Below are 6570 nucleotides of genomic sequence, written 5' to 3'. Positions count from 1 at the left end.
TAAGCCGTTCAGAAAATTATGTTTATGTTTATATTGGTTAATTCGTTGATTTTACACCCATTTACACTTACTTTTATTTCACTTACCACTCCATTGCATTCTCTCCAGTGCGTGCGTGCGTGCGCGCTCCATGGGTGGGTCCGTATTTACTGTTCCTGGTCTTGGGTCAGGGATCTTTCCACTGTATGCATTCCATTTAGAGCCAGAATCTTGCTTCTCCATGTAGGGTCCTTGAAAGGCTTCTTGAACCTTAGACAGGAAGAACCGACACACTGCAGATGCTTTCACATTCTTCCTAAAGACAGCAACACAAATACATGCACACACAGACAGGTAATCCAGTTTTAATACACCCTTTCTGTGTTAACCACATAAAGTAATCTATGCATCAAAAGTCATGACATCAGCCATCAAACACAGAGGCTCAACCCCTGCATGTGTAGATGTAAAGCCTGATGTGTGTACAATGTCTGGCTCACCTGTCCAAGAATTTCAGACAGTTTTCTTTTGCGCTGTAGGTTCTGAGCTGCCAAGGTCCTGAGGCTTCTTCTTTGTTTAACTGCGAGACCCTGCAACACAGTAACAGTGACTTAGCAACATAAATTAGATCTGTCGCAGGAAATGCAGTAAAGTTTGTTGACACCTACAAATGACAGCCGCAATGATCGCTAAGAGGGAAACTCTTAGCGATCATTGCGGCTGGATCGGGAGCATCCATCGACTCAGGCGGCGCCTGGCCGGTGATGCTGCGCGACTGCTTTGTCCGCTGAATGCCGAGCTGGGATAGGAGCTGTGAGCAGGAGAGATTTAAAAAGTTGTGAGTGATCCACACGACATGGGCTCCTCCGGTGTCAGGCTGCGCAGCTGGAAGTCATCGTCCATGGGGATGTAGGGAGCCAACATGTCCAGGTCCAGGTCCAAGCCTTCCATTGCCTTTGAGACACAGACAAAGATACAATGAGTGAAAGGGGGATGAGGAAACCTTCCCTACATTAGATCAAGGATGTCCTCAGTACAGTCGTCTTAACCGTAACATACCTGTGTGGTGACTGGCGTCCTGGGTTGTGTATCAATTGCAAACAGCTTCTCAACCAGGTCTAGTTTGAAATCTGAGCTCATGTCTGAGTCCATGGGGAAGCAGAGGTATAGTCCACTGTCGGCCTAAAGGGCAGAGATGCACACGTTAACAAATCTGTAAACATGCTTACCTGTTGGCTGGAGAGCCCATCATGACCCTGTGGATCAGGATGCTGTGAGCCACGTCCGGGAACATGGGGTCTCTCGGTTTTAGCTCGGCAATAATGCTGGAGTGAAATGACAGACACACAAAGCGCGTCAAAGCTGATGGTAAGATATTGTGCAGCTTAGCCACCAGACGTCATGACTTCTAAGCATTTACCTCTGTGTCAGCGTCAGCATCATCACACCGATGTACCGCCGCTTAGTCCCTGGGTCACCGAACCACCAACCCTGGAAAATGTGAAGAAAACAGACAGACGTCAGCAAAATGATCCGGCTTTACGCTAAAGCAGAGAATTTCAAGCTCAACATGCCACATGAATTGAAATTAATTTAATGAAAAGTTATTTAAATGTAATTTAATCTAATAAAAGAAATTTAACTTAACACAAGTTAATACATTAAATTAAATTAAAAAAAACATTAAAAACATTTAAATACATTTAATTATATTATAAATATATAAATAAATAAAAATAAAACAATGACATAACACTTTCTCCTTTGGATTTAGACCCAAAAGACACACCGTATTTACAGGCACACAATACTAGACCGTCATGGAGCAGATATGTTTATGTTGTAGAGCAGGGCATGGATCAATGGTATTATACTGACCACCATCAACTGAGCAACTCACAAACACTACTTAAGAACCGGTTCCCATCAGGGCTGCGTTCTCTCTCCTCTGCTCTTCTCCTTATACACCAACGCCTGCAGCCATCTGTCGGTCCAGCTCCTGAAGTTCAGGGAAGACACCACCCTCATCGGACTCATCTCTGATGGGGACGAGTCCGCCTACAGGCGGGAGATTGACCGTCTGGTGAATTGGTGCAGGCAGAACAATCTGGAGATTAATGCTCTGAACACTGAGGAGATGGCTGTGGATTTCTGACTCAACCCGCTATCATTCTGTGTGACTCCCCAGCTGACACCGTGGAGTCCTTTCGATTCCTGGGATCCATCATCTCCCAGGACCCCGAGCTCAACATCAGCTCCCACTTGCTGAAGAAGTTCAACCTGCCAAAGACAATGATGGTGCACTTCTACTCTTCCATCACTGAGTCCATCCTCACCTCCTCCATCACAATCTAGTTCGCACACAAGTGAAATATGAATGAACTTCTGTACAGTAACACACTTACCGTAATGTATTAAAGAGGCATGTACTGGACTGCTACACAATTCAATGTATTTACCTCAGACTGATAACCGTTAAATGGAGAGAACATTCAGACCACTCAAGGTTTAAACAATAAGTTTATAATTGTGGAGTAAACACATTAGTTAAGAACAAGTACTACAACATACAAGTACGAGAAAAATAAAATAAAAGGCTTGATATAAATTGCTGGTAATAGTTTTCTTTTTAAGAAAGTAGAAATTGTGAGACTTTAGCTTACAATACATTGCTGTCAGCAGCCCCAGACTCAGTGGTGACCTGCTGGAAAAAGGAACCCTTTGCACGAAAACCCAAGACACTGCTGTGGCGTTTGTATGGTGGAATGCTGCAGATATCACATGAAGTGCATAAGCGGCAGCCAAACTAAGGTCAGACTCATACAGATACATAAATAAGGGGCGGGGCCTTAGAGAGGGACTGAGAATGTTGGGGAGAAACTGTAGTGTCCAGTCTGATCCAGCAGTGAGCAGGCTGAGCATCGACTCAGTTAACATGGTCCAGAGCAGCAGCAGCACCTCTCCCAGCAGGAGGTACTGCTGGCCCTGCAGGGGGGCGTTGACCGTCGCGGGTGAAGTGCGGCAAGGTGAAGAGGGAGCTGCTCTCTGACGTGCTGCCCAGCAGACGACTCGCCCAATCTGAAAGAGATGAAAACGCAGATCATCACTGCGGTTCTGCAGAGCTTGCTGAAACATGTAAAGCGTTGTCAGGACGATGGGTTACTTCACCTGTGGGCAGTAGAAGCATGGTCCGATGGGAGACAGCAGCCGGTGCCTCTGACTCGGAGACCTTCAAAATCTTCTTCTGCTCTTGTTGGTCGTTGAGCAATGCTCCCTGGGGAAAACATCAAACACAGAGGCTAAAACCCTGCATGTGTAGATGTCAAGCCTGATGTGTGAACAATGTCTGGCTGTTGATGACTCACCTGTCCAAGAATTTCAGACAGTTTTCTTTTGCGCTGTAGGTTCTGAGCTGCCAGGGTCCTGAGTGACGCTTCTTTGTTTAACTGTGAGACCCTGCAACACAGTAACAGTGACTTAGCAACATAAATTAGATCTGCCGCGGGAAATGCAGTAAAGTTTGTGGACACCTACTTTACCTCTTAGCGATCATTGCAGCTGGATCGGGAGCATCCAACAACTCGGGCGGCGCCTGGCCGGTGATGCTGCATGACTGCTTTGTCCGCTGAATGGCGAGCTGGGATAGGAGCTGTGCACCTCCTGTGTGCTGTGAGAAGAAGAGCTTTCAATAGATGTGAGTGATCCACACGACATGGGCTCTTCCGGTGTCAGGCTGCGCAGCTGGAAGTCATCGTCCATGGGGATGTAGGGAGCCAACATGTCCAGGTCCAAGCCTCCCATTGCCTTTGAGACACAGACAAAGATACAATGAGTGAATGAGGGATGAGGAAACCTTCCCTACATTAGATCAAGGATGTCCTCAGTACAGTCGTCTTAACCGTAACATACCTGTGTGGTGACTGGCGTCCTGTGTTGTGTATCAATGGCAAACAGCTTCTCAACCAAGTCTAGTTTGAAATCTGAGCTCTTGTCTGAGTACATGGGGAAGCAGAGGTCCTGTCGGCCAAAAGGGCAGAGATGCACACGTTAACAAATGAACATGTTAACAAATCTGTAAACAATCTAAACGAATCTGTACACATGCTAACCTGTTGGCTGGAGAGCCCATCATGACCCTGCGAATCAGGATGCTGTGAGCCACGTCCGGGAACATCGGGTCTCTCAGCTTTAGCTCGGCAATAATGCTGGAGTGAAACAACAGACACACAAAGCGCGTCAAAGCTGATGTTAAGATATTGTGCAGAATAGCCACCAGACGTCATGACTTCTAAGCATTTACCTCTGTGTCAGCGTCAGCATCATCACACCGATGTACCGCTGCTTAGTCCCTGGGTCACCAAACCACCAACCCTGGAAAATGTGAAGGAAACAGACAGACGTCAGCAAAATTATCTGGCTTCATGCTAAAGCAGAGAATTTCAAGCTCAACATGCCACATGAATTGAAATTAATTAAATGAAAATAAAGTTATTTAAATGTAATTTAATCTAGACATTTAAGGACACAAGTTAATTCAACAAAATACAAAATACATTAAATACATTTAAATACATTTAAATACATTTAATTAAAGTTATAAATATATTAATAAAACTAAATAAAAAATGAAAAAAAACAATTAAATAAAATCGTTTGGATTCGGCTCCGTCATGGAGCAGATATGTTTATGTTGTAGAGCAGGGTTATTCAACTACAATTTAAAGAGCGCCAGTAGAGAAAATTTCTCGGAGCAAAGGTCTGGAAGATCATGGCGTGATCACTACCTATGTAGTGTGATATTTAAGTAGCCCCGTTGTATCAACATCTGCTTGTAATCAATACCGGACTGTCAAATCAATGAATTTAGTACGATTCAAAAACGTTTTGACAATATTCATTGTCACGTAACATAGAACATATATGTACCAAGTTAAAGTAGCATTTCAAAATATAATTCAGCATGTTCAAATAAAATGCTCAACATAAAATAAAGGAAGCAAATGCTTGAATCTCCCATTTTCTGTTTCACATCTTGACTCAACTGATTTCACAGATAATAAATCTCAACACAAAACGAGGAAAGAATAATACCAGCCGCTGTGAGTGAACATTGAATGTGCGGATCCCGGTGGACTCTGCTCATAATGGGCTCTAAGACCACTTGTTTTCTCACTTCAGAATTTAGCGGCAATATTTGTTGAAAACCTTAATGTTTTGTCTCATAATGCCGTTTCACATTTGCACTTTTAATACGGAACACCGATTCTGAACAAGTATGTCGACTACACAATTTTGGAGAGCACCATTTCCCGTTCTCCGCCTCACTCCTATTTCTCAACTTTCTCCGGCTCAGTCGTCTGTATATATCTCTAAGTTTTAACACACGTCAGCAAAATGTTCCGACTTTATGCTAAAGCAGAGACTTACATGCTAAAGCACAACAACATTTTCACTTACCGGTGTCGCTCTTTCTTTTTCCGCTTCCGTCTTCAACTTGGCTCTGATTCAGCAATCACCTGTCTGCGTGGAGAGTCACATTTTTTACCGCCATAGGCATAAACCTGATTGGCTTGAGTAGTATCACGTGGGATGGTTTAAACTCGCATGCAATTGGTCTCTGCGGTTTCCTCGCTAAGCCATTACCGTAAAAACTGTAAAAGCGGCGCCGGTCATAATAGAAGAGCCCCGTCTTTTAAACCATAGCCTTGTTTAGATTCAGGAAGCTTGTTACGCTGAATGTAACAACAGTAATTTGTTAAATGAAATATAAATGGTGCCTCATTTACATAGAATAAGATACATAGAATAAATCTGCAATCAAAAGGAATCACAGAGAGTTTCAGTCAAAACAAGTGACAAGTGGTCAATACTTGCGCGCGCGCGTGTGTGTGTGTCATGCTTCCTCTCTCCAGTGAGTCTATAAAGAGCTGTGGGTATCACAATAAAATGAAACTCTCCAGTTCATCATGGACAGAGCTTCGCTGCTGGTTCTGCTTTGTCTCATCAATGTTTTAACTTCTCCAGATGCAGAGACAAGATCAAGTTAATCATCAGCAAATACACCAACTCTTAAGTATAAGAGAAAAGATTAAATACTGTACTGCTTATGAATGTGGACTCCATGTGATCTACGTGTATGTTACATAATAAAGATGCAACCCAAACTAAAACAGTGCTCACCCTGAGTTCATATATAGACACTTCTCAAACTGAGGTTTATGGAAGTTCACACTTCTAGTAACTTGAGCAAATGATTGATGAGTTCATGTGACTGTTACACACAACCACACATAGAAAGGTGCCTTGGCAGACTGTGTTGAGGGAATGATGCAGGACTTCACTTCATCACTTCACTCTCATTTCAATGAAATAACAATGTGACACATTTATCCACAGGTATCTGGTAAACAAAAGAAGAAGACTACACTAGGAAACATAATTCTTTGTAGTGACTGAATGATTCCCTTGAGGACTCTACAGCATTTAACAGCATGATTCCAGAAACACTGTATTTCAATATGAATGTTAAATGTATCCACTTAATCCCTTTAATATAGCAACAAAAATAGCAGTGCTGTTATCCAAGTATAT

General features: G+C 43.2%; 1 long non-coding RNA gene and 1 pseudogene across 1 annotated transcript; both read right to left on the bottom strand.

Moving 5' to 3' along the window:
- Positions 1 to 585: 585 nt before the first annotated feature.
- On the bottom strand, positions 586 to 5515 carry LOC143012216 (uncharacterized). The gene is made up of 4 exons (XR_012965021.1): positions 5437 to 5515; positions 1400 to 1470; positions 1039 to 1304; positions 586 to 933 (listed from the first exon to the last, which is right to left on the bottom strand). It is a non-coding gene; the product is annotated as an uncharacterized LOC143012216 (long non-coding RNA).
- Positions 2487 to 4402, bottom strand: LOC143011282 (hypoxia-inducible factor 1-alpha-like; annotated as a pseudogene).
- Positions 5516 to 6570: the final 1055 nt, after the last annotated feature.

Source organism: Genypterus blacodes, unplaced genomic scaffold, assembly GCF_046128005.1.
Source record: "Genypterus blacodes isolate CSIRO-AG114 ecotype Tasmania unplaced genomic scaffold, CSIRO-AGI_Gbla_v1 ptg000012l_1, whole genome shotgun sequence".
In the NCBI taxonomy this organism is placed as follows: Eukaryota; Metazoa; Chordata; class Actinopteri; order Ophidiiformes; family Ophidiidae; genus Genypterus; species Genypterus blacodes.
Note: the sequence above shows the minus strand (reverse complement) of the source record. Positions and strands in the feature narration are given on the sequence as shown.